Source organism: Pipistrellus kuhlii, unplaced genomic scaffold (assembly GCF_014108245.1).
Source record: "Pipistrellus kuhlii isolate mPipKuh1 unplaced genomic scaffold, mPipKuh1.p scaffold_m20_p_1, whole genome shotgun sequence".
NCBI classification, from domain to species: domain Eukaryota; kingdom Metazoa; phylum Chordata; class Mammalia; order Chiroptera; family Vespertilionidae; genus Pipistrellus; species Pipistrellus kuhlii.
Window position 1 is genome coordinate 133,009,279 of NW_023425404.1, and position 19,732 is coordinate 133,029,010.

General features: G+C 41.4%; 1 long non-coding RNA gene across 1 annotated transcript; it reads left to right on the forward strand.

Moving 5' to 3' along the window:
• The first annotated feature begins 3,758 nt into the window (after positions 1–3,758).
• On the forward strand, positions 3,759–19,047 carry LOC118703272. The gene is made up of 3 exons (XR_004982973.2): positions 3,759–3,769; positions 14,483–14,493; positions 18,951–19,047. It is a non-coding gene; the product is annotated as an uncharacterized LOC118703272 (long non-coding RNA).
• The last annotated feature ends 685 nt before the right edge of the window (positions 19,048–19,732 follow it).

Sequence of the window (19,732 nt, forward strand, 5' to 3'; positions counted from 1 at the left end):
ACACAGAGAGAGAAACATTGATGTGAGAGAGACACATTGATTGGTTGCCTCCTGCACATGCTGGGGATTGAGCCTGCAATGGAGGTATGTGCCCTGGGCCAGAATCAAACCTGTGACCCTTCAGTCCATGGGCCTATGCTTTAACCACTGAGCAACTGGCCAGGGCTCTTTTATTTAATATAAAAAATTTGTCTGAAATAAAAGAAAATAATTGGCATCATTTGAATCTATTATGCATTAAATTTGCTATTTTTCTACATGTACTGATTTTAACGTGTACTGATTCCCTAATCTGGAATGCCTGCTAAAATATCTTCATTAAGATGTGTTATATTTACTAGTAAAGAATCTTCCAGTTTGGAACTCAGAATACTTAATTTGGACTATGCACAAAGTCAAGAGTAAATGCAGTCAACATTTCAGCATTATTAAACATAAACTTGATACTGCCTTATATCAGTCACAGTTTTTGCTAGTATAATTCATTATTATTTATTCCCTTTGCATTTCTAGAGCAACTATTTCTATGAAATTTGTGCATTTGGATGAAGTGCCCAGTAGAAAAGAAGCATTTAAATTTTTTGAAGGCTGTGGTGTAGTGATGAGAAATTGAAAAGTAATCTGTTTTGATACAAAACAATTAAAAAAGGTTGTGTGCACACACGTTTGATGTATGTCCTGTTTTAAAGATGTTAAGCCCTGTCTGATTAACCATGTTTTCTTAAAACAGAGTGGCAGATGATAATCTTCTCTTAAAAATTAGTTAGTTGAGAGGAAACAATTTAAAAACAAAGGAGCACAACACTCCAACCTGAAAAATCTGTTTTTTTTTTTAAATAACTGCATATGTCTAAGTATAGATCTAAGTTGAAAAATATAGCTAGCATATATCAACTACACATGTTACACAGGAGGTAGGGAAATGGATGTGCTCCACATTTTAAGGTATACAATTTTGTAATGCATACTGCCATATGAGAAATGAAAACAAAGTTTATGAAAAATCAAAACTAAAATAAACTTATTTTTATTTTCAAACTCAGCTTCTTAGCAACTTTAAACCATTTTATAGTTATTCTCACCAAGAATTAAATTTGTCCTATTCTAACAATTAGTTTAGAAGCTCCCCAAATATTCTGCTTATGAAATTGAATATCTTACTTAAGAGCTGCTGATTTCAAAGAATATACCATGTTCATGGATTGGTAGAATCAACATCATTAAAATGTCCATATTACCCAAAGCAATCTATAGATTCAATGCAATCCCCATTAAAATACCAATGTCATATTTCAAAGACCTAGAACAAACTCTCAGAGAATTCATATGGAATAAAAAAGACCCTGAATAGCCATAGCAGTCTTAAGAGAAAAGAACAAAGTGGAAGGGACCACAATGCCAGATATCAATCTGTATTACAAAGCCACTGTTCTCAAAACTGCCTGGTACTGGCATGAGAACAGACATATAGACCAATGGAAACTACAGAGAACCCAGAAATTGACTTAAGACAGTTTCTTCAATAAATGGTGTAGGGAAAATTGGACATATGCAAAGAATGAAACTAGACCACCAAAGTACACCATTCACAAAAATAAATTCAAAATGGATAAAGAACTTAAATGTAAGATGAGAAACCACAAAAACCTTAGAAGAAGCCATAGGAAGAAAAATAGCAAACATATGTCATAGCAATATCTTTACTGATACAGCTCCCAGGACAATAGAAACTAAGGAGAAAATAAACAAATAGGACTACATCAAAATAAAAAGTTTCTGCACAGCAAAAGGAACCATCAACAATAACAAGAAAGCCCACTGCATGGGTGAACATATTTGCTAATGTTATCTCTGATAAGGGTTTAATCTCCCAAATTTATAGGGAACTCATATAACTTAACAAAAAGAAAATAAACAATCTAATTTAAAAAATTCAGACTTAATAGAATATGTCCTAAATAGAGGACATACAGAAGGCCAAGAGACATATGAAAACATGCTCAAAATCCCTAATCATATGAGAGATAAAAAAAAAATGACAATGAGATACCATTTCACACCCATCAGAATGGCTATCATCAACAAATCAACAAATGACAAGTGCTGGCAAGGATGTGGAGAAAAAGGAACCTTCTTGCACTGCTGGTGGGAAAACAGACTGGTGCAGCCACTGTGGAGAACAGTATGTAGTTTCCTCAAAAAATTGAAAATGAAACTTCCATTTGACCTAGTAATCCCATTTCTAGGAATATATCCCAAGAAAACAGACACACCAATCGTAAACGATATGTGCACCCTATGTTCATAGCAGCACAATTTACCATAGCTAAGCTTTGGAAATAGTTTAAGAGCCCAACACCAGATAAGTGGATTAGAAAACTGTGGTACATCTATAATGGAATACTACACTGCTATAAAAAAGAAGGAATTTTACCATTTGCAACAGCATGGATGGAACTGGAGAGCATTATGTTAAGAGAAATAAGTCAGTCGGAGAAAGATAAATATCACATGATCTCATTCATGTGTGGAATATAATGAATATAATTAACAAAAACAGAACCAAAGTCACAGAAGCATTGAACAGATGGTACAACCTATGAGGAAAGGCAGGGTAGGGGTGGTGAAGGGGTAAGAAATCAACCAAAGGATTTGTATGCATGCAAATGAGCGTAACCAATGGACACAGACAGTAGAGGGATGAGGACATGTGCTGGGGGGGGGGGGGTGAGAGGTCAATGGGGGAAAGAGAATACTCATGTAATACTTTAAACAATAAAGAATTTAAATAAAAAAAAGAGCTGTCCATTTCTATGAATATTTTTCAGGATCTATTATATGTTGGAAAGATAGGATTGCAACTTTTGAATATCAGCTCTCAAGACTAACATATTTTAAGAGATAACGAAAATAGAAATATTTTATGTTGATTTTGTTATATATTTCTGAAATTTTGAAGCAATAATCATGTTATTTATGCATGCAGATAAAACAATAAGGCTATAAAACTTTGGATCTTAAAATCAGAATAGTTGTCTTTTGTAGTATTAGTTATATATAATAAAGGCAAATGAAAAAAGTAATTGCTAATTTTTTATTTTATATTTTTATTGATTTGGAGAGGAAAAGAGAGAGGGGAAGGAGAGAGAGAGAGAGAGAGAGAGAGAGAGAGAGAGAGAGAGAGAGAGGAAGAGAGAGAGAGAGAATATTAATGATGAGAAAGAATCATCAATCAGCTGCCACCTGCAGGTCCTTATTGGCAATCGAGCCTGCAACCCCGGCATATGCCCCTGCCCCAGATTTGAATCCAGTACCCTTCAGTCCTCAGGCTGACGCTCTATCCACTGAGCTAAACCAGCTAGGGCAGTAATCTTATGACACTATTTTTAATTCATTCATCAAACAGCTCTGAAGTAATTTACTGTGACAAGGTATTATAACTACTTTCCTGGATGCATAACAAAAGTTTAGCCACACAATTGTTTCTATAACTTAAGGACTAATTCTTACTGTCACTGAAGTAAAGCTGCTTGGTGTGCATACTGAGTAAAAGGAAAAAACAAAGCAAACAAAACAAACAAAAAAGCACACACACACACACACACACAAAAAATGCCTGCCAGTGAATTACAAAAACTATTGTTTAAGTGGAACCAAAGGTTGTTGGTGCCATTGGCCACAACTATCTGAAAAAAAAATCACACAAAACACCCAAATGTCAAGCTGACCTCTGAATGGTTACTGGGTGAATGCCAAGGTTCAATGGTTTGTTCTGGATGAACATCAAGACTTGGGGACGCTAGCCCAACACTTTGGTTAGAGCTTTTTCTTCCATTAGAGTAGTTTAGAAAAGTGTTTCAAGTGTGACTTGCTCTGAACCTTCATGGTTCTATTTTTATCATTATATTAAACAAATGAAAGCACTCCATATTCCCTTTCCTTACATTCATATGGGGCTACAGCTGCATGGCCTTCTGTAGTTAGGAATCATTGTTGATAGCACGACTATGAATATTGTAAATTCAGAACTTGAGAGACAGAAAATAAAATCATTATGGGCTGTGATGCTCTCTGAATAAGACAGATACTGGTGGTATAAATGATAGTAATTGGGCTATCTATGGAGGTGGGTGGGAACAAGGTCCAAGGGACCTCTCTGAGGAGATGACAAGTAAATTGTGGTCTGAAGGATGAAGAATTGTACAAAGAAGCAGGGAGAGAGTCTGTAGGTAGAAAGAAGTGAAAGGTAGATGTCTGAGGAGAAAGGAGCTTGTTGATTAGGAACAGAAGAGAGGGTAACTCACATTTCCCTGGAAAGAACTTTTCTTATTTAGATTAGTCCATAGCCAATGGAGAGTACCCTGCTATCAAGCAGATAGCTTTGGTCCTGCTACACTAACCAACCGTCCTCAGTGTTAGCCCCCATAAACAGCTAGATTCATTTCTCACTCACTCTGTATGTCCATCGGAGGCTGGCCAGGGGCTCTGCTCTGCCTCCTCATCCACGGCAGGACTCATGCTGACGAGCAGTCTCTGCCTGGAACCCTGAGGTCACGGTGACAGAGTAGAGAGGGGAAACATAGCACGTCAAGTTCGGGCTCTTAAACCAGCCACACACATCACTTCCACTCCCATTCCACCGGCCAATGCAGTGACTAATCTTGTCAGCCAGGAAGTAGACTCTCCCCTGTGCCCGGAAGAGGAGAGAAACCGTAACTGGTGGTGAGCAGCGGGCGTATCTCCCATGGGGGTCAGTGAACAAGAACATCCTGAAATTGCATGCATAATGTGTGTGTGTGTGTGTGTGTGTGTACGTAGACACCTTTTCCTTGTCTCCAGGGAAAAGGTCTATTGCTATAATCAGATTCTCAGAGGGATCGCTGACACAACAATGATTAAAAACCACTGGACCAGTTGAAAACTGTCATGTAAACAGATAATTGCTCTACAAGACAATTTGCAGCATGAGTGAGAGGCTGAAACAATTAAGGAATTATGCATGCGTGCATATGTGTGCGCAGGTGCGTGCCTGGCGATAAGAGAAACGTTGAGCAAATCTGCAGGCTAGAGGGTAGAAGCCAGAGGACAGAGCGTGATGGATTAAAGAACAGAGGTCTGAGGACAAGTGACTGATGTAATGAGGTCCAGAAGAAGCCTGAGGAGATGGAGTTCAATATTCTCTGGAAGTAGCAACTTCAGGGGCTAGAAGAGATACCTCGCTTCTTGTGGGAGGAAGGAAGGAGAAGGCGGGTGGCCCTCTGGGTCAAGCTGCAGGTGGAGGGGAAGGAGAGGACCTCTATGTTGTCTGTGACGTACGGACAAGGACAGTTACGTAGGAGGGGATCATGGGCATGTTGATAGTTTGGAACAGCTGTAAGGGAAATCGGACACAGAGCTGACTGGGGACAAACAGAAAGACTGCCAGTAGCCCGGAGGGTCCAGCTGATGTCGGAGAACATAGACTTGACGCAATGCCAGTGAACAGAGTGAGGGGATTTTTCCTAATTTGTGCTCAGCTGTCTGGAAGTAGAGCTGAGAACGTTACTGTTGAGCTGATCCAAGGCTAGGGATTAGCAGAACAGGTGCAGCAGCATGCTTTGCTGATAATATAAAGTTCAGGAATCTCTGGGCAGGGAAAAAGACCGAATTTTGCCTTTTAATTTTAACAGAAATAATGAGAAGCAAAACTTACCCCTATAGTTCTCCTTTCTGAGTTGCAGTTCTTGCTCCCTGTACAACTTGTTTTTGTTTTGAATTTATAATGAATAGGTCTAATAATATAACCAATATAGTTAGGAGTAAATAGCTAGCTTATTTCTTTTCTTATTGTTTAGGTAAAACCAATCATGTCAACCCACCTAAGAGTGTTCCTAATACTCTCTTACTCCACTAGTGAAATCTGACAGAAAAAAGGTAAAAGGAAAAACATGAAAGCTCTAAAAAAAGATAATTACATATTCAGAGGCATAAATATAGAATTGCTTAGCTAGGCATCTTGCTATTAATTAGCATGCCATCAATTTTGCTTCCTTGAGTGATTAAGTAAGACATTGTATTTAGAGAAACCATTAAAGGAAGACAAAGGAAAAACATCTGTAATAGTTTAACTCAGTGCAGACTGCAGTCTGAAATGGCATTGTGTTACTTCTCTCTTTTCCCAGTTGCCTGCCAAGTCCCTGTGTTTTCCTGATCTCGATGCGGTTACATCACAAGCATTTGGTGAAAATGGTGTTGCTGTTCGTCAAAGCTGCATCTGCATATGGCAGGCAGACACAGCCGCAATAAAAATAATTCTGGTTTCCTGAACCACTTTGCTTGAAATCTGTCATTTTATTTTCCATTTCCTCCGAATGGAGGTTTCTTCTCTTAAGTGTCTATTGAGGACTGGCAGGTGAGGTAGCAAGCCACGTCTATCATTTAGAATTATGTTTGAAGCTGAGATTAAATATGACTTTTCCCATCCTTCCTCAATAGAAAGAAGTTAGCAGGAGGGCACGCGAGTTAAACAGAGATTGTTGCTGCAAATGGCTCTTTCCCAGAAGGCCCTCTCTTGGAATTTCAGTTGTTGATAACTAGCAGGTTTCATCTCTAGGAACTCAGATAAGTTCCTTTGCGCTTCTGGCCTGCCAGCTTGTAGACGGTCTCCAGCTGAGGCAGTGCCACCAGAATGGATAGTAGGAGAATGTATGCGGCTCTCTATTTATCCAAAAGTATGATAATTTGAGGGAAAATTAAAATCGTCAGTTTTTCATTACACCCTACTGCTCTCAGTGCTGGTTATCTAATCATACCGCACAAACATACTTCTGCATAAAATTCTGTAAACGGAGGGAAAAGCCAAGAAAAGAGGGGAATTGATGTCTTGCCAAGGACCACACTGTATGTTTAGGGCAGGACTGGGCACCTGAGTCCCCTGACTGATCCGGCTGGAGTCTGCCTGCTCTAGCCCAGGACAGCAAGCTTGTGGATGCTGAGATTATGAAGTTATGCTAGAGGCAAGGACAATAGATTTTATTTATCTTTAATTTTTAAAACACACATTTTTATTGATTTCAGAGAGGAAAGGAGAAAGAGAGAGAAACATCAATGATGAGAGAGAATCATTGATCGGCTGCCTCCTGCACGCTCCACTCTGGGGATTGAGCTGCCACCCAGGCATGTGCCCTGACCGGGAATCAGACTGTGACCTCCTGGTTCACAGGTCGATGCTCAATGACTGAGCCACGCTGGCCAGCAGGACAATATATTTTAAATATACAAACATTGACTTGCACGAACCTGTTCCAGAAGCCGAAGGACTGTGGCGCTTTGAGGACAGTTCATCTTTTTGCAATCTAGGCTTCAGCTCAATGCCTGGCATATCAATAGATACCTAGTCAATGGTGAGTAAATTCTGTCGAATAAATACAGAGCCTTTAAACATGTAAATCAAATACACCATTCTCTGCTTAAAATGCTGCAGCAGCTTCTCATTTCTCTCAGAGTAAAACTCCAAGCCACAAACTAGGCAATCTGGTCTTCGCTACCTCTCAGATGGCATTTCCTCTTCCCTTCTTCCCCTCCTTTGGCTCCTTCTCCACAGGAGGTAGCTCCCTTTGCACTGGCTGTTCTCTGTGCCTAGACTCTGACTCTACATGCATAAAAAGCTACCTCCCTTATTTCCTTCAAGACTGCCCAATGGCCCAGTGATCCCACTTCTAGGAATATATCCTAAGAGACCTGAAACACTCATCAGAAAGAATATATGCACCCCTATGTTCATAGCAGCACAATTTACAATAGCTAAGATTTGGAAATAGCCTAAGTGCCCATCAGCAGATGAGTGGATAAAACAACTATGATACATTTACACAATGGAATACTACATGGCAATAAAAAAAACAAACACAAAAAACAAAACAAAAAAACAACTCTTAACATTGCAACAGCATGGATGGACCTCGAGAGTATTATGCTGAGAGAAATGAGCTAGCCAGAGAAAGATTAGTATCACATGATTTCACTCATATGTGGAATCTGATGAACAGCATAAATTGGTGATCAAAAATAGACCCAGAGACATAGAAGCATGAACAGACTGTTGAACCTCAGAGGGAAGGCAAGGGAAGGTGGGTGGGAAGAGATCAACCAATAAACTTGTATGCAAATATTATAACCCACGGACACAGACAATGGGATGGTGAGGGCCTGGGGGGAGGGATTGAAAGAGGTTAATGAGGAAAAAAGGAGGACCTATGTAATATTTTCATCAAGAAAGATTAACAAAAAAAGACTTTGACCAAATGTCACTTTTTATTAAAAGGCATATTCCCACTGCCCCTTTAAAAATTGCAGCCCTTTTTCAGCTCCCTGCCCACACTCCTGATCTTCCTCAGCCTGCTCTATTTCTTTCATAACACTATCATGTCCTAACTTTAATTTGCTATATTGTTTACTTAACTGTTAAGTGGATGTTTTGTTGTCTGTCTTCTTTTTGTTAGGATGTTAGCCTATGAGGGTGAGGATTTTTGTCTTTTTATTGTTCACTGGTATCCCTGGTGTTTCAACACCCAGAGGGTGCTTTTTAAATAATTGTTGAATGAATAAATTAATAAAACTGGATTAGGGAAGCAAATGAGTGGGGAAGTGCAAAGGATCGGGTTTAAGACAAGTATAAAGGTGAATGAACCATAATTCCTGGTAAATTTATAGAGAGGTAAACATTCATTTTCCTATTACTAGTAAAAAAGTTCTTGCAAATTGAGATAAACCTGGCCAACTTTTAGAGTCAAAGCTACAAACATTCATCTTATTAACTGTTGAGTTCTCTTGTTAACAATGTGCTGGTTAATCCCTGAGAAATTTAGACAGAGAGCACATGTATAAATTGGCATTTTCCAAAGTGGGTAGGAGGCTCTCTGCATTAAGATTGTTGATAAGTATTAAGGATCCTGAGCCTTATCCAGTTTGCTGAATATTCTATAAGGATTAGATCCCTAGGGGATTTCCATGCATGCTAAAATGTGAGAATTATTACTATATAGCACATGTATACAAAACAATGGGAATATACTAAAACAGTATCTCTCAGTTGCACAATTATTCCACAGGAAGCTATTAAGATTGCAGTTGTTTTTTTTCAGAAAGCATTCTTAAAATAATAGAGTAGATAAACAATGAGTGAAATTGATTTTTAAAAACTATATAACAGGAATTCTCAGGACTTTTGATCTGCTGACATGATTGTGAATTCCCAGCAGGAGGATATAGTATGCTGCATCCCAGATTCACTTCATCATGCACACTCTTTTTAGGCACCTCTTACTAACTTTTGGGAGTGATTTATCTTTAAAGAAAAAGTCTGGGCATTTCTGTTATAGATAATATCAGAGATTCAGTTCCTGATTCTAGCAATCTATAATTCTTTGTAATTCTGTTTCCTTTCTTATTACCTCCCTTAGTTTGTAATCTAATTGGGGCTTTTTACACCCCTGAGCGAGAGGTATGAAATAGTGTATTTGTATTTCATGGTTCCCAGGACTCACCTTGCCAATGAAAAAGGTCTTTTGCATTTGTGTGTGTGTGTGTGTGTGTGTGAGAGAGAGAGAGAGAGAGAGAGAGAGAGAGAGAGAGAGAGAGAGAGGGAGGGAGAGGGAGAGAGAGAGAGAGAGAGAGAGAGAGAGAGAGAGAGAGAGAGAGAGAGAGAACAGCAGGAGGAATGCCAGTAGAGAGAGAGAACACAGAATAAATAGCCTGTGTAAGTATACCTGAATGAGTGGGTTTGCTTGTTAAAGACACATTTGGTAGATTAGTAAGTGATGCTTCCATCCTTTGTGTGAGGCTGTATGTGTCAGTGGGTGCTCGCATATAAAAGTCTCCCTGGGTGTAAGTCCAGGCGGGGCGGCTTCTCCAGCGTTGATCACTGCTATCTATTCCCTCTGTCGCTTTCCACCCCTCTGGCACGGCCCATGGAAACAAGATGGTCTATGTGCCTGGAATGAACAGCCTTCTCCCGCTCTGAAAGGCAGCCGAGGTCCGCGGCACATTACATCCTCCCGGGTAATGGAAGGACCCGCACGCGGGCCATCGCTGTCTGCGGCGTAATGAGCCGAGCGGGAGGTAATGAGAAGTGACTGTCACGCCGTCTCCGGGGCCCGCTCCTCCCGCCGCGCAATTACACGGTGACCCTAGAGGGAGACGGAGAAGGAGGAGGCCACACTCCCCCGCTTCCTGCGGGCCTGACAATCAGCCCCAGATCACCAGCAGGAGCTGACAGGCAGCGGGCTCATCTGACAGCCCAGAGGGCGTGCGTGCGAGGAGGTACGTGATGATAATGCGGGAGGCGCTCTCCGCAGCCACAGGCTGTTTTCCGGGCGGGCTTGGCCCGGTGCCTGGAAGAGGCCAGCAGACCAGGACGGTCCTCTCCGGCTCCCCCCTGGCCGATGCTTCGGGGTGAGAACCCGAGGGTCCAGGGAGCGCGCTGGTGGGCAGAGCCAGCTTTAGAGGAAGGCCCGGGCGGCTGTCCCCCAGAAGCTCTAAGTGATGGAAGTAACAGCTCCCGGACGCCCGGTCTCCCCAGTCCTGTTTCGGAGTTTCCTTTCACAGAGAATGTTCATGATAGGGACCATTTCCACAGGCTTTCTTCTAGTGTTGAAAGGGACATGGTCGGGCTGCAGAAAAGGGAAGGGGTTGCCCGCAGAGTCAACTTTCATTGATGACTGACTGATTGATTGATTGATTGATTGATTTTTAAATATATTTTATTGATTTTTTTTTTTACAGAGAGGAAGCGAGAGGGATAGAGAGCTAGAAACATCCATCAGCTGCCTCCTGCACACCCCCTACTAGGGATGTGCCCACAACCAATGTACATGCCCTTGACCAGACTCGAACCCAGGACCTTTCAGTCCACAGGCCGAGGCTCCATCCACTGAGCCAAACCGGTTTCGGCTCATTGATTTATTTTTAAAATATCTTTTATTGCTTTCAGAGAGAAAGGGAGAAGGAGAGAGAGACAGAAGGAGAGAGAGAATCATTGATTGGCTGCCTCCTGCATGATCAGGAATGGAGCCCGCACTTAGGCAGGTGCTGGGGCCGGAGTCCAGCCGTGACCTTCGGGTTCACAGGTCCACCTCAACCACCGGGCCCCCACTGCCGGGCCAGCGTCCGCTTTCGGAGAGAGAGCATACAGAAGGAGCAAAAAGGCGGAAGCCTCTGAGAATTCTTCTCATTGTCTTCATGTTGCTGTGATAGCTGAGGCCGGCCCATGCTCTGAGGGAAGCCTGGCAATGGTGAACGGGCACGAGCTGGGCTGCTGGGTTGCTTGGCACCGAGAGAGAGAGAGAGAGAGAGAGAGAGAGAGAGAGAGAGAGAGAGAGAGAGAGAGAGAGAGAGAGAGAGAGAGAGAGGGAGAGAGAGAGAGAGAATTGCAGCGCAGGCCGCCTGCTGGCAGGGCCACCCCATTTTCCACTCCTCTGCGCCTCGTTGCGGAAAGCCCCCAGGTGGCATTAGGGAGAATTAGCGTGTAAATCGTGCAAATCGCAGGGCCTGCTAATTCCTCACCACTTCATTAGCTGACAGTTCAAGGAAAGCGCCCTCCTGCCATTCACCTCCCGACCGGGTGCTGGCACGTCTCATCAGCGGAAGCAGAGTTCAGCCGTGTGGCGCTGACATGCTGGTGACTTCTGCTTCTCCCCATCATGCGTGCTGGTTTATTCCCTGACCCTCTCCTGGCAATTAATTACCTACTGGAGGTCCCTGGGACTTCTCCCTGAAATCTCTAGGTTCAGACTGGGTTTAGTGTCACCAGGAAAAGGTGGAAAATGATCCTGTCCTTTTTTAGAATGGGTCCAAAGATGTGCCATGGAGAGGAAACATAAAATAGTACCCTCTATTTAAAGGACACTCTTTTACAACATTACTACTAGCTCATATGTTTTGAACGCTTACTATGTGCCAGGCATTATTCTAAGTACTTTATAGGTCACTAGTGGTGCATGAAAATTCATGCATGGTGGGGTTGTCCCTCAGCCTAGCCTGTACTCTCTCCTTTCTGGGACATCCCTCTCACAATCCGGGACTGCTAGCTCCTAACTGCTCACCTGCCTGACTGCCTCATCAGCCCTAACCACTCTGCCGGCTGGCCTGCTCACTCCCAACTGCCCTCCCCCCTTTGCTGGCCTGCTTGTCCACAACTGCTGCCTTCTCTGCTGGCCTTCTCACCCCCAACCGCCCCCCTTCCCCCCGCCAGCCTGCTTGTCCCCAACTGCCCCCCTTGCTGACCTGATCACCCCCAATTGGCCCCCATGCTGGCTTGCTTGCACCCAATTGCCCTTCCCTCCTGGCCTGATTATCCTTAACCACCTCTGCCTCGGCCCCACTACCTTGGCTTTGACCGGAAGGATGTCGGTAGGTCTCCTGGTCTAATTAGCATATTACTCCATTATTAGATTATTAGTATAGATTATATACTCACTAGAGGCAGGGTGGGAGGTGTTCCTTAGCCCAGCCTGTGCCCTCTTGCAATCTGGAACCCCCAGGGTAGGGTCCCTAGGCCTGGCCAGTGATCAGGGTCTATCAGGGCTTTCCTTCCCCTGGCTGCTGGCAGCTGGCCCTGCCCCCGCCACTGCCACTGCTTGCCATCTGTAACCTAGGCCTCCCTCTGTGGGTCCATGGGGGGGCGATTGGCAGATTATGCTTTTATTATTACAGATTTGTATTTGATACAGGAGGAAACTGAGGCACAGAGAGGTTGAGTTTGTTGCTTAGGACACACAGTATTTGAATACATGAAGCCTGGATCCAGAGCCCACACTCTTAAGTACTAGGGTATTTTGCCATAATTAGTCAGTCACTTACTTAATTCCTGGATTAACTGAGCAAAAATTAATGAAGCACCAACTATGTGTTACTTAATATGCCAGAGCTTAGCCTATTAGAGTTTAGCTGCCCATCCTTTTATTTCAATTTCCATGTCCGAAGGCAGTGTGGAGCACCCACTGTGTTTCCATGGTTGTGCTCATGTAGATACAAGAGAAGTGTGGGGTGTGATCTTGCCATTGAGAAATGTACAGACATGTAGACCAAGGGCTGACAAACTTTCCTCTGTAAATGGTCAGATAGTAAATATTGTTGGCAATGAAGGTCACATGGTCTGAGTCCCAATAAATGTAAAAGCAGCTTTAGCCACTATGTAAGTAAATGAGCAATGTGTGTTCTAATACAACTGCAGAAATAAGCAGCGGGCCATATTGGGCCCATGGGCTTCCTGATAAAGGGGCCCTAAGAGAAGAATGTAGAACAGTCAGCAGTGATAATGTGACTGAAAGCAGAGCTCTGTGGGTACTACCTGTCTGGCAGGTGAGGTGCACAGATGTAGCAAAGGGTCAGGGAGCACAGAGACCAGTGTAGTGTGCATTTTAATTAAGAGGCAGATGGTTTTTGGAGATGGAGCCTGACCCTCCACTAAAGGATGGAAAGTATGCCACTCCCAGCTGTGAAGCTGTAAGGTGGCTTCATGAACCAGTTCATGGTTCTTATTACTATGGGTAACAGGCAAGTTGGTTGTCTTATTTCCCTCTTCCCTTCCTTCCTGGCTAATAGAATTCCACTTTTGTTTGGTACCTTGAGTTGCTCAGCTCCAAGCAATGCTGCATCACTGATTAAAGTTAATCTTAATAATTATATCCTCAAATTTTCCAGCTATATGACCTAGTTCTGATCAAAGTGCCTGCTGGGTGAAGTGGGGGTGGAATGATTGGGAAACTTTTAGCTTTTCTCATCAAAGGGACAGACAAAGTTCATGCCACATACGGCTCCTGTTTTCCTGTCACAATGGGAACATGAAGATGAGCGAGGGCAGCCTTTCTGGGGCGACTGTGTTGTAGATGGGGGCTGGGGGCAGAGAGAGGTAGCCACTGAGTAGCTGCGTGGTAGCTGGGCTGCCTGCCTCTGGCTTCTTTGTTAAGAGATAGCTACATCTATATATTTTTATCATGTTATTTGCAATAACTAAGCATATATATATATATATATATATATATATATATATATGCTTAGTTATTGCAAATAACATTTATTGCAAATAATATTGTTTCAAGCCACTCTTAGTTGATTAAAAAGCGTGTCTTTAAAATTGTTCCAGGAGAACTAACTAGAATTTACTTACTCCTAGAATTTTCCCATTTCCTTAGCTATATCAGAAAACAGTGCTAAATCTGATAAGAATTATTTCTAATAGTTTTCATCTTCTTGTTAAGTTCCTTCCCCACAATATACTAATTAAGAGAAAAAGAGCATATTGCACAAGCCCATTTTAAATTAATATCATTAAGTTAAACATCATTCACTTACACTCTTAATGTATATGTCTTTAAATCTGTATGACAAGGGGTCAATAGTGGTTGTGCCTGGGTTATTGATTTTCTGTAGGTGTCAGGATTAAGAGTGTGTTCTTTTGCTTTGCTTTATTTTTCTAATTATTATAGAGAAAATACACAAACAGAAAAAAAAAAAGTATAAAATGGCACTGACAAAAACTAAACTCATTTTATGTGAAGGCAAGCTTTTTTTCTGGATGACACTATTTTCCTCTCATTTCTCCCTTTGGTTTTCTAATCTCACTTCTTACAATTTTTTTTCTTTTTACCATATTATTGGTTGTTTTTGTTGTTGTTGTTTGTTTCATAAATGTTATCTTTCTGTACATTTTGCTGTTAAGTGAGTTCCACAGTACGATGTTGTGAGTGTAAAGTTGGGTCACATGTTACTAAATGTCACCCGATTTTCTCTTATAGTCACTCATTCGTTTAATAGATGTTGTAGTGTGGCTGTTATGCACCAGCCTCTGTTCTGTGTGTGACAGAATGAGGAGGAACAAGCATTTGGAGCTGTGTACTCCTCCTTGCTTTGGGCTGTCACATATCACTCATTCTGTAAGGCCAGTATAAATGCTGCCTCCCCCAGGAAATCTGAAGTGACCCACTCATTGAGGATTAACTTACCCTTCTACATTTCCATCAAGCTATTGTTTCTACCAGTCTTTGCTTATTTTTGTATTGGTGGCACATTAGGTTTATTGGTGTGCATCCTTGTCTGGGCTGTGAATTCCTTTAGAAGAGCTGCTGTGTCATTTTGGCTTTTCCTAGATCTGTGTTGCTTCTTTAAACAAACATGCCTTTATCCACAGTAAGGGTGACAGGCCACATAAATTACATGCTCAGATACATGCTCTCTGTGCAGAATGTCCTGAACTTGACCCATACATTGTCATATGTTAATCCTCAATTTTCCCAGATGCCAATAGGCACCAATGCCACTTGTCTCTCTGATCTTCTCTGTGTTCTTCAGGTAGGTTTCATCCCTGGTCTTTTCTAAAACTCAGCTGTGTCCCCTCCCGAACTTTCTTACTTCGCAGGGAGACTCAGGCCCTGCAGAGGGACCCTCAGACTGACTATATTTAACTCTTATTAAGCCCTTACTTAATAATGTATTTAATAAATAGGTGGATGATCAAGTGAATGTTCATAGAAAGCCCACACTTAAAAACTTGATGCTTTTAATAGCAAGTTTGGTGGGAAAGAAAATCAAAATACTATTGGCTGCAGGCGGTGTTTATGGAAGCGTGAGGAGGCACACAGATATGGTGGCACACAGGCCAGTGCTCTCCTGAGCACATGCTTGTTGGTGTGGTGACCCTCTTTAAGTGAGTGAGAAAGAAAAAAAAAAAACACAACTTTTTTTCTAATCGAGTTAGATCAGGAAATTGTGGCAATTTTTGGAATGTCAAGAGTAAAAATAAGAAAGAAAGAATTAATCCTGTTAGCCCCAAAAGGGAAGCTGTCACCACCAAAGCTGTAACTCTCTAAATGAATGTAACACCTCTGAAAACTCCTACCACTGTGCCAAGTGTTTACATGTTCTCTGCGAATGTGGCGTCAAGCAGCAAGTGGTTTTGGTGGAGAAGCACACCATCTGCGTGATCACCCACCCTTGCTAGAGTGCTCTGAACTCAGCATCTCCATCTACAGCACTCCTCCTCGCATGGTTCAGAATGGGTGTGAGGAAGTGAGGGAAAACAACCAGCTTCCTTGAAACTCAGACTCCATCTGACATCTTTCCAGACACCTTTCTTAACCACATTTAGTGCAGTCCTGGAAGGTAACCTGTTCACAATAGGTTTACAAATAGTTAAACAGGATGGCCTGACCTAGAACATCAGCGGCTGCCTTCACCATCACTCAGTCTGGAAGGGGGAACCAGATCATCATTTGGTTCGCATTTAAATGAAAGTCTGTGTAGTTGTGGGAGAAACAAGTCCACAGAAGTTATATGTGTGCCCTCCAGGCAGATGAACGAAAATGGTTTTACTAAATACTTCATTGTTAGTATCGTAGATGTGTCTCTTTGGAAAAATAACACTAAATAATTTTGATGAAAATACAAAATCAAGAATGAAAGACTGTATTCCATCCTGTGCTTTATATTTTGCTTATTTAAATATTCCACAGATGCCCTTGCTAGTTAGGCTCAGTGGATAGACTGACTGAAAGGTCCTGGGTTCAATTCTGGGCTAACGGCACATATCCGGGTTGCAGGCTCGATCCTCAGAAGGGGATATGCAGGAGGCAGCCAATCAATGATTCTCTCATCATTGATGTTTCTATCTCTCTCTCCCTCTCCTTTCCTCTCTGAAATCAATAAAAATATATACTAAAAATATTCCACAGGCATTCACACAGGTATTTTATTTGAGGATAAGTTCATCCTAATTTCAGAAATGAAATCTAAAGTTTCACTCATCTAAATGTACATATCAGTAAAGGCTGTCACCCCTTATGAATCATGTCCTCACTTGCCTGCAATTGATGCGGTGACATCATGTCCTTTTGGGCTGCTCAGAAGCCATGTTGGGTGAGGAAGGGACATTCCTTACATAAGTGGGGCAGCTTTTCCCACTTTGCCCCCAGGCCTATCTTGCACTTTTCCTGTCTGGAAGGTAGAGCAATGTCAGTGTTGAAAAAAAGCACACTCCAGGAATGAAGTGATGGTAACTAAAGAATTTGAGAAGTGGTGGGTGTAAGATGTGTCATTCTACATTTATGTGATAAATTCAAAACAGCTCTTTAATACAATCAGAAAATGAGTTGTCATTAATATTTTCCTGCAAACTCGGGGTAAGGCTTGCCACCATCATGAAGCACAGTGACAACCTTTGAGAGAGTCATTAGACACTGGTATTCCTGGGTGGCTTGCTGGCTCAGGAAGCCATGCTAGTGATGCAACCAGTGTTACAGAAATTAGGTTGGGGAACTGCAGAGGCAAGAAGATCTATATCATATCAATACAAACATACTCCAAGGAGTTTTGGCATTCTGAATCTTGACAGCATAGCTATTCCCCCCCCCCCCCCCATCTCCCCTCAGTGGGAAAACAAAAACAAAGCAAAACAAAAATCCGTAATTATTTTTACCCTTCAATTAGGTCAGGAACTGTCAACAACTTTTGGAATATCAGTACTAAAAATGAGAAATACAGAATTAATCCCGCTAACACAACATAAAGCACGATTGCCATGGAAAGATAATGACAACGTAGTTACCAGCCCTGAACAGGAAGAGGGGGCACCTGGACACTGGGAAGAATCTTCACCTGCCTGGATTGGATAGTAAATCAGTCCACCTTCTCCACTTAGGATTTTAAATCTTCTTCGACAGATCACTATACCTCATGTGGGCCCATGTATTATTAATGCATGCTATTTATCTATTTATTTTATTTGTGAGTTTATTTTATTTTTTATTTAAAAATTGGGGTAACATTGGTTAAGAAGGTTAGTTTTTCAGGATCAGATTCTGATCCATAATCTTTATATTGCATTGTGTACCCACCAACCAAAGTCAAATCATTTTCCGTTGCCATATATTTTGCCACCTTTACCCTTTATTCCTCCTACACCCCCCTCCCTTTGATGACCACTATACTGTTGTTTGTGTCTGAGTTTCAGTCTTATATCACATATGAGTGAAATCCTATGGTTCTTAGTTTTCACTGACTGACTCATTTCACTTAGCATAATATTCTCAAGGTCCATCCATGTTTTTGCAAACAGCAGTATTTCATATTTTCTTATGGCTTTGTAGTAATCCATAGTATCTATGTACCACATCTTTTTTAAATTATTCATTGTTTTTTGCTTTTATTTTTTAAAATCTTTATTGTTGGAAGTATTACACAGGTCTTCTTTTTCCCCCTTTAACCTCTTCCAGCCTGCTCCCGTTTTCCCTCGCCCCCAGGCCCTTACCACCCCATTGTCTGTGTCCATGTGTTATGCATATATGCACTCAAGTTCATTGGTTAATCTCTTCCCACCCACCCTCCCCTGCTGTACCACTTCTTCTTTATCCAATCTTCTACCAAAGGACACTTTCTATGTCTTAATTACTATGAATAATACTGCAGTGAACACAGAAGTTCACATATCTTTATGAATAAATGTTTTCAAAGTTTTTGGGTAGATACCCATAAGAAAGATTGCTGGGTCGTATGGTAACTCTAGTCTTAATTTTTTGAGGAACCTCCATACTGAACCAGGAATGAATGAGAGTTCCTTCCCCCCCCCCCCCCCCCCCCCCCCCCCCCCCCGCCCAATCTCTCTAACACTTGTTATTGCTTGTCTTGTTGATGATAACCATTCTAACAGGTGTGAGTCTGTGAGACCTTGGTCTTAGAGGAGATTTTATAAATTTGACCTCAAAGGCAAGGGAAGCAAATGCAAAAATAAATGGATGGGATTAAATTAAATTAAATTAAAAAGCTACTGTAAGTGAAATAAACCACTAACAAAACCAAAAGGTAACCAACCAAATAGGAGGTGATATTGGCAAACAACACCTCTGACAAGGGGTTAATAAGAAAAAAATATAAAGAAGTCATACAACTCAAAACCAAACAAACAACCCAATTTATACAAGGGCAAGAGGTTCTGAACAGACACTTTTCCCAAGTAAACATACAAATGGCCAACAGATATATGAAAAGATGCTCAACTTCAATAGCTAATACTAAAATTTTAATGCATTTTTAAACCAAATTGTTTATATCGACAGAGGATCTGCAAAAAAAAAATTAAAATGAATAAATAAATAAATAAGTAAATCTGCCAAAGACCCCATACTCTCAAGAGATTGCCCTGACCTGGAGAACCAGATGGACTTTGAACAGTATTTGATAGTCTATACATAAATATTGAAAGGATGTTTAACAATCAGATTTTATTTCAGAATTATAATATGCAAAGAGACCAAGTAGGATGAATTAGTGGGTGTACAAGGAAAGATCATAGCTTGGAAGGGTAGGAGACCAATGCAATTGTCCATTTGAGGGCTGACCCATAGTGTAAGTAAAGGGACTGACATTTCAAACTTAAAGCAAAATGAGCATGTTTATGTGGTTAACAGATTAGTGCCATCTGAAGAATAAAGAGGGTTTTTTTGTTTGTTTGTTTTTTTGAGGGGAGAAATGCATTTAGGATTTTATGCTTTGGAACACTGGTTATTTAACTTGAATTTTAAGAATGATGACACCAGTGGAAAGTCTTAATACTGCTTGCACTGAAATTTCAAGGTCTTTTGGCTGCAATTTCTCAGAAACATTACTTCAATCTTTGATTAATCAGAAAGTTTACTTAGACATTCATCAGAGTTCTCTGAACCTGCCTTTATGCAAGCATTTTCAAATCAGTTAAATTAGTTTC